The 9,307-nt window shown below is 37.3% G+C and overlaps 1 pseudogene; it reads right to left on the bottom strand.

Annotated features, from left to right (window-relative positions):
* Positions 1–7,943: 7,943 nt before the first annotated feature.
* On the bottom strand, positions 7,944–8,791 carry LOC118595249 (annotated as a pseudogene).
* Between the last annotated feature and the right edge of the window lie 516 nt (positions 8,792–9,307).

Genomic DNA, 9,307 nt, shown 5'->3' with positions numbered 1-9,307 from the left:
TCGAAATGATGATCCTCCTGCTCTTCCTCGTGACAATGCAGCTGGGAATGCTGGAAAAAAGATGGGTATACTGTCCGTGTTCCCAAGACCGATGCCAGTTCGCCATAATGCCAAGTTGTTTCCATGGTTATTTAGCATTGTAATTGGACCAGAGAGTTTGACAACCTGATGGAACAGCTGAGGGTGGCTATTGTCATGGTAAACTCGACCCGGGTGGATGCTGGATTGGCAGAGGGATTGTCTTTGTGGATCTCTAATGCCATGAATCATCTCAAGGAGTGGGCGGGTCTAGGAGCCTTGACGGGCCTTCTGGTGTTGGTCTCCTTAGTTCGTCTGTGTTGTACTTGTCGGATTAAGGTTTCCCAGCATCGCAACGCAGGCATGATCATTCAGGGCCTTACAGCTGTTGAGACAGGACTGTCCCCCCAGGCATGGCTAGCCAACATGAAGTGCTAAGTTCCTTAGCACAGGATGCAAGGCTTGAGCACTGCACTTGGGGTCCATTGCACATTGGATCCTAAGGAGAGCACGCCTGATTGCATGTGGGTAGATACCTCAAGTCCCACCTCTGTGAAAAGGATATCGGACGGGTCTGATGCTCCTCGGGTGGCTGACGCCTAAGTGAGAGTCAGTACATTGTCCCTGATTCATTCTTACAGAGATCAGGCCTCTACTCTTACCTGTTGCTATAATAAAAAAGGGGGAGCTATAGAGAGCTGCGCACAGCCGCACCCATAAGATGGCGCAGGCTTCCGCCCCCACCTTCCCGATGGTGAGTGCTCTTGGGAGTAAACATCTCCATATTTGGCTTAGTCCTAGGATCTGGCTTGCTTCCGTGAACCTGGACCTATCCGTAGTGCCCACGTGGCAGGCTGGGGTTGGCCACCCAGGGACTATTTAGGTTGTGGGCGGGCTTTCCCCGGGGTCAGAAGATTGTTCAAGGTTCCTGAGTAAACTGCTGAAAGAAGAGCTCGGTGTTGCGTCTTCCTTGCTGGTCAAGGCGGTTGTGACAATCCTTGTCTTATTTCCTTGAATTGTGTGATCCAGACTTCAGAAGGGAATCAATAAGTCAAGAGGAAACAAGCAACTAGTTTCAAATTTCAGCTTAGCCAGATTAATATAGCTATTCTTGAACTCATATTAATGTTATTTTATAAGTCCTATTAATGTGTGTGTGTATAGGTATGTGTGTGTGTGTGTGTGTGTGTGTGTGTGTGTGTGTGTGTGTGTGTATGCATTTTTTGTTGGTTTGCATTCATGCCACACTTGTTGAGGTGAAAAGACAACTGTGAGAATGAGTTCTTTCCTTCTACCACATGATTTCATGGATCAAAATCAGATCATAAGGTTTGGTAGCAAGTTCCTTTTCCTGCTAAACTATCCTGTAGGACCATGTTAAATAAATTTGTAATGTTGGAAGCTTTGGAGTCTATCAACTCTACACTTAATTATCCAGCATCGGATAGACCTTATTCTGAAAGTATAATGTAACGGAGAGTGTCGATTTCAGGGGAGGACAAATGAGCTTGGTGATGCAGGGTGATTGTCCTGGTAGTTATTTTAAGGGAAAAAATGTACTCTGTATCTTTCCACCCTCTTTCTCAGAGTCATTTCATTTAACAATTTTTTTATCTATTTTAAACTATTTTCTTAGTTGGAAGATAAAACGTATTATTGATCAATAGGTAGAGTCATAATTTCTTTTCAAATAATCGTATCTCCTCATTTTGACGATAATAGAAATTTATTGGCTACCAATTGGTATCACTTATATTTTCCTTTTTGTATTCTTTTGCAGAAGTATGTCTTCTTATCCCAAGTGGCTGTTGGGAACTGACCATTAAGGTGTTACATCTCTCCTGGCTGTCCAGGAGATGAGTCTCCTAAAGCACCCCCAATCATACTCTCTGAAATGTAGATATCTGGTGAAGTAAGAGAAAGACAGGGCTTGGTTAGATGTCATCTAATCATGAAGCCCTGGAAAACTCTCCATTGTTCCCACGTTCTGTATCGCCAGGCTTTCCTCTCTCCCAGGATGTCTGCAGATTTTCTTTCAATTTTGTAAGCTGCTTCATCCATATACTTACAGATGCCAATCATCTCAATTATTAGTTTAAAAGGGCATCATCAAACTACACCATGTGAAAGTTCAAATAATGAAACATTTATATCAAATCATTATTTAATATTCTTTTTTGTTAAAGACAACACAGTTTCAAAAATTAAAGTGTTCTTTTAATGATTCATTAAGCAATTTTTTTTTCCAAAAGGACAGGCCTTATAACCAAATATGAATTTTCACACAAAGACATGTTGGGTCATTGAGTGACAGTGTCAGGATGACTTTGAGCTTGAAAAGTAATAAGGTTTAGTACTCAAGATATATGAGGCAAAACTCATTTTGAGCTTCCTCTATGTAGCAGAAATATTAGTTAATCCATGTTTGCATTTCAGGTTCTGAGCCTTGTAAGAGCTCCTTTTCTCAGTTTCTGTACTGCAACAGCACTGGGGTTTGCTGTTATGCCTATACCATGTCACTTTGATATCTATGCAGAAATCTTGCGTTACCTGTGCTAGTGTTGAAGATTTAGCAAAACGAAAGCTTTCTATCCTGTTCCTGAAGTGGAAAAGACCTCATGGTTTTTAACAATTATAAACTTATGTAAGAATACCTCCTTTAGATAATGATGTTTCATTAAACATCTTTCGCAGGCATGACACCTCTGCTAAACAACTAAGGCATAGTTCTTACTTTGTTTACATCTGGGAGCCACAGAGAGAGCTTCAAATGCTGATTCCAGATCACCAACCCACATGAACACTGCCAGAGTTCTTCAAGATGTGCTGGAATAGCAGCATGTTCCTCAAGTCCCCAAATGATTCTCCAAATGTGTACACAGTGCTGAACCACTGCTGAGTGACTCTGCTAACCAACAGACCAAGAAGTCTCTTGGTTTACAAAAGTCTATTTTTTTCATTAACCATATATAATTTTCAAACCAAAATTTTTGAGTTGTTGCTCAATAGTCTGACTAAGCTTTGCTTGTAACATTACAGATTGGGTACTACAATAAGACAAGGCAAAGGCCCTCATGTCTCTTTTGTCTTCTTTGGCTGTCATTTCTTGGAGGTCTGCTCTTTTCTGAAGAGGAAATGGAGAAGGACTATATATGGGTTAAAGAAGAGGTAGGGGACTAGGTAGGAGGAGTAGAGGGAGGGGAAACTGGTGGGATGTATTGTATGAGAGAAGAACCCAACTTCAATAATAAAAAATTCAGGTACTACACTTCAAGGAAAAGCCTGTTCATGTTTGGCATCTTTTATTTGTAGTCTCCATTTATATATATCAATGTTTAAACATATCCCAGAAAACTAACTAAAGAAGTAATCCAGAAAATACATGGGGGAATTTTTTTCTAACTTATTTAAAGAAGCAAAATTTTAGATTTTGGCTTGCCATTTAAAGCGAGTTTTTCCTGAGTCATTTGTGGAACCCTTTTCTATTCCTGGGTACCTTGAGTACAACTCCTAAAGTTATGAATTAAGTGGAAAATCTACACAACCTTACACAATCAATGATATGATGTTGTACTTACACACGTTTCAGTCCTATAGCAAATGGTTGACACTACTTGTATAATAAGAGTTCATTTTGATCTGGTTTGTGTGTGTCAACTTTAAAAAGGCAATGTTTCAAGAAGTGAATATCTGATTTTATAGTCTCAGTGTCCATCACACCTGCAGGTTAATCTTTTCCTTAATGCATTAGGTACTCACAGGCAATGAGGTGAGATAAATATATCAATTCCAGCACATCTAAAGTAACAGGCCAGGAAAGTCAAGTTCAGTGTGTCAGGAGGGAAGCTAAGCCTACCAGAATACACAGCACTGAATTTGGGCAGTAGGCCAATGTTTTAACATTGCTAGAGAAATGCAATTTTATTTGAATAATCTATTTCTATGTCAAAGCCAAAAGCAGTATTTAGATGAGTTTCAAGTTTCCCCTTGGTTATGACAATTTGTCCTCCATAGCTCTCAATGCAGCATAGCTGAATTTATCTATTAGCAGAGCAGAAAACATATTTGCTCTTCTCATCTTTGGAAGGTGTGACAGAGAGATAATCATGGAGGCAAGGGCTAGATTCTTCCAAGCCCCTCAGTACTAAAACATACCGGCCTAGTGAGATAACATTTGAATCAGGAGCTCAAAGTGTGTCGATGTGATACTGTGAGATCAGCAATTTAAAGGAACAGGTATTTACAGACATGCACATTGTTTTATGCAGATGAACTTCTTTGAATATAATCTATACACAAATGACTGAATCATAGAGGTTTGTCATACAGTTAGCTAAAATAATTTAAAGAGATGGTAGCTTTAGGAAAATGGGTGTTGAGACTCTAGGATTTGCTATTTTTACAGGACTGAACTGTCAAATATCTCTATAGCCTTTCTAGTTTTACTTTTAATGGATTTTCATGTTATAAATAACTACTTACTTCTAAATAAATGTGACCAATTATAATTAACTGAGCAGCATCATGGCCCTTTATAAAATCTTTAAGAGAATAGGTGTGTGTGTGTGTGTGTGTGTGTGTGTGTGTGTGTGTGTGTGTGTGGTGTTTCCTTTGATTGTATCACATGCTGTATAGATCTCTTTCTTTTCCCACTGCATCATTCTGTGACTTGTCTCATGCATAGTTCAGACTTTTCATCTCCTGTCAGAGAAGCGTCTCTGTTTTAAATGGTCTGGTGTTAATAGAATCTTATTTTTTTTCCTAATCATGGTTGTTACTCAATTTTGTTGCTGTAACTAAATATTTGTTAGAAACAAGGGGGAAGAATTTATTATGACTCAGAGTTTAAGTTATTTCAAACCATAGTGTTTTGTCTCTAGGAAGTTGTAGAGAAGAAAGCTGTTCACCTCAGGGAGGAGAAGATGCAGGGAGCTCTGAGATTAGCAAAAACCTTCAGTGGTACACCCCTAATGATCTGCTCCCTCCAAATGAACCCCACCGTATGAGCTTGTCCTTACCTCCCCTTTGATCACTGGTAGTATTGTTTTGGTTATAATTTTCTCATCTTTCATACTCTGTGTGATTGCCACATATTACTTCCCAAATTTTGGATAAATTGTTAACTAAGTAACAAGGATTACTCATAAATCTGTATTAACACAAATCAATGAATGATTGTTTTGCTGGTTTTCATTATTTATTTTTTAAGAGTCTTTTTTAGCTGAACATAGTGGTACATGTCTGTATTCCCAGCTATGGAGGATAATAAAAGAAGAGTTTAAGGCCAGCATTCTATATAGGGAATTCTAGAACACCCTGAGTTGTAGAGAGAATTCTAGATGCACTTGACTTACATGAAATGAAACTTGCCTCACAAAACAAAACAAAACAAAACAAAAGAAAGCGTTGTAGTAAACCTTAAAAGAGAGTCACTTAATTAGCCAAACCTTAGTAATAACTTTTAAAGCTGGTGTATTGGCTAACACTCGTACTTTAATTCTAGCAGTTAGGAATCTCAGGCAGGAAGATAGGTGTGTGTGTGTGTGTGTGCGCGCCAGAGTGAGAGGGATGTGAGCCTGAGCTGCATAATGAACCTCTGTCTAAAGATAAAAATCAGTTTACTCTATTTTCATATGACTTCATGACACTGAAGTTATCAACCTCAAGTCATACTAGTTTCAATGAAAATAGACCCAGAGTTGCAGAAAGTCTAGATGCATAATTAATATGTAGACTCTCTCTTTTTCACCATCAGGATTATAGATTCAAATATTGCTGGCTTCCCTGAAGCTTTTCCAACTGATAACCCCAACCACTTTCCCTAGGTAACTAGTTACTTGCCTTAATATCACATATTAAGTTGGAGATATATGTCACATCATTTGATTCTTATGTAACTAAGGTTTTGTGTAAATGGTTTCACTCCATATTGTTTTTATAGAGCTCATGAATGTTGTGTATATTAGTACATTAATTTTAACTATTGGGTTGTATCCTGTTTTACTGATTATATTGTGGAAAATCTGTTTAGCTTTTACTAGAAATGTCTCCTTGAAATTTTTTTTCATATTTTGTCATACTTCATATGGTTTTTATTATATGTATATATGAAAATCCAATTTGGTTGATCATGGTATAATTCTGTATTTGACTTTGATAGACAGATGTTACAGTTTACCAAAGAAATTGAACTTCCCCTTACTCTGTGGGGGTTCTAGTATCCACTTCACATATCACTGTTGCTATTACTCGTTTAGCTATTCCGTGGTGGTGAGTTGGTATTTGCTTTTTGTGGTCAATTTTCTCTGCATTTCATTAATGACAAAGAGCATATATTTCATCTATAAAGTCATATCAATTGCCTTTTCCCATTTTCTCTTTTGAAACTAGTCTTATTTAGTATTTCCTATTGATCACCATTATTTTTCCTATTGTAAAATTACAGGCTCTGCTGGTCACATGTATTAAAATATATTCTGGGGTCTGCTGGGTAACTTCACAAAATGTTTTCTAAAAATAAAGAAACTATAAAAATATTTTGATAGTTCAATCACTAATTTTTTTTCTTTTTTAGTTAGTGTTTTCTATATTCTAGTTAAAAAAAATCTAAACCTAGCACCAAGGAATTGAGGATATTTTTGTTCAATATAGTCTATTACATTAACATCTACCTCTACACTTAATGTACATATGTAATGCATCTGAGCATAATTCTGATAATATGAATTTGTCATAAGGGATTGATGTGTCTTATATTGTGTACATACTCAATTTACTGAAGAGATGATTTTCCCCCAGGAATTTGTAGTGCCAACTTCTCATTGCTTGCTGCCTTTTGCAGAATAATAAGCACTTTCTCCATCTAATGAATTGACCACTGTTAGAGCTTTCTACTATTTGTTAGTGGTGAATTCTTGGCTGAGTTCTAATGCCAAGTCCATTTTGCATTGCTGGACTTAAAAGAATTTATCCATGATGCATCACCACATTCATATTACTCTTTGTTTTTATTTTACCATGTTTAGATCCTTGAGTGATTTATGTCTATGTTTTCTTTCCACACAATGTTTCTGTCAGGGTTTGGCATGAGTTAGGCTGTCTTTACAATATGAACTAGCAAGTATTCCTACTTGTATATTCCTCAAATGAATTTATATATTCTTGTTTTAGTTATACTAAATGTATACGAGGGAAAGAATACAACAATAAGTCTTGGAGTGTTCTTTTTGGAAAATACATTAATTTCAAATTCAAGTTCTTTAAGAACTTGAAGATTGGTGACAACCTCTATTGTCCTGATAGTTTGGTACATTCTCTCTCTTTCAAGGCGTTTTTCCATCTCCTCTGACATTTCATGTAACAGATGTAGTTGTTCATAGTGGCCTCTTTTAAAATTGATCATGTTTGTAGAAATTATAGTGATCACTCTCTTTTCCTTGTTGTTTTTGATGATATATTATTATTATTAAATAAATAGTAATATCCCTTCTAGTTTTTTATATAACCTGTGTTGCTAAGGTTTACACATTTGGTTATTCTTTTCTTTTCTTTGCAAAATATGTTCTGAACAACTTTAAGCTTTATTAAATAAAAATTGCATAGACACAACTGTTAGATAATGAGCAGAAAAGTTAAATACAATTCATCACATGTAAAGTAGATTATTGTATAATTAGCAGTTTCAAACCTAAATTCCCACTTCCACAGTGGGAATGGGATACAGCAATATTAATCTAATGAATAAAGTAAAAAGCATAACTTTGAATTGAATAAAACTTTTCAAATAATTCAATATAGGCTTAGCAAAGCTGAGATTTGGATTCAATGAGACTGGGATTAAAAATGGATATTTACCATTATAGTTACTTTTAATCAACTTCCAAAAACTAAGACAAATCTCCTTAATTCTGGGAAAGGATGTGTCTTTAAATAACCACAGTGCTTTTCTTATGCAGGAGTTTCCACACCATCCTCTTCCTAAAGATGGGCATGTGTGGCTGAAACAGGGTTGGTCTCTAGAAATGTAATCTGCATATTTACAAGTAAACATTCCACAGTCACTCTCATTCAGTTGTTGAGGAATCTTCTTTGATGTCATACTGTGTCACTTCCACTCCAAAGGGTCCAGATCAATGTTTCTTTGAGTTTTGCTCTCATTTTGTAAATAATGGAAGATGGTCTTATAAATACTCTGCCCTGTTTGTCCCATTGAATCGAGGTATACAATACTGTTTTCTTAGGTCAATTACCATCAGGCTCCAATGGTTCTTCTGGTGAATAGGCACAAGAATAATTTCTTTTTCAAACAGTTTCATTCCTCGAGTCCGTTGTTTAACAGGACTGTAGCCACCATGCTTTCGTTTGGGATAAAAGAAAGTGCTGAACACATGAAGAGCTGGGCAGCCTTTATTTTCATTTCTCTCGATCAGAAGATTTATTCTCTAATGTCTGGATATCTCCTCTAGTAATTTGTGATTTGAATGCACTAATTAAGATTTCTTCCCGGGGCCCTGGACCTGGTGCATTTTTTATTTCCTTTTCTATGTCCTCTGTAACATCAAGGACTTCATCCCTTTTCATTTTCTGCAACAACCATTCTCTCTGCTGTAACTACTGGCATCTTGTTGGGGAGTGACCTCCTGCTGCCACTATCCAGGAAGACTTGAGCCTCTGCTCCTAGCAAGTCAGGCTCCAAGTGGTGTCCTCTTCTTCTTTCAACGTTCACTGTATCTTTCTTCTGTGTATCAGAAGATTTCTCTGCACATGTCTTCATTGCCCTTCAAAATGGCTCCTCACAATATGCTTACTAATTACAAAGAAAAATAGAAACTTACATTATAAAACTCATTAGGTACTGTTATGTGCCAAATCTTTACATGGGGAAATGCAACACACACACACCTACTCTCCCCAGATAGAGAACCCAGGACAGATCAAAGTACAGATATCACCAAAGTCCAGCTTGGTGAACTGGTAAGTTTTATTGGAATTACTTACAGTAATATGGGTGAGGGGTTGTTTACAGGAGCAGAAATGACTCAAAGACAGGTGCATCATTATAGCCCACCCTCAGCATGAGTGACAGTTCACAAAAGCTGGGAACCTGGAAATACTGCACACCCTGCAGGCAACTCAACAGGCTGGAGAGTGTCCTTTCCAATTGACTCAGTTGATCTATAACTCTTTCAAGCAGCTGGCTAGTTTTCGCTTCTTCCAGGTAGCTGGTTTGAGGTCAGCTCTCTTAAGAGTCTTTGCTGCTCAGATTCCTTCCATCTGAGCTTTTATTGCT

Source organism: Onychomys torridus, chromosome 14 (assembly GCF_903995425.1).
Source record: "Onychomys torridus chromosome 14, mOncTor1.1, whole genome shotgun sequence".
Classification (NCBI taxonomy): Eukaryota; Metazoa; Chordata; class Mammalia; order Rodentia; family Cricetidae; genus Onychomys; species Onychomys torridus.
Note: the sequence above shows the minus strand (reverse complement) of the source record. Positions and strands in the feature narration are given on the sequence as shown.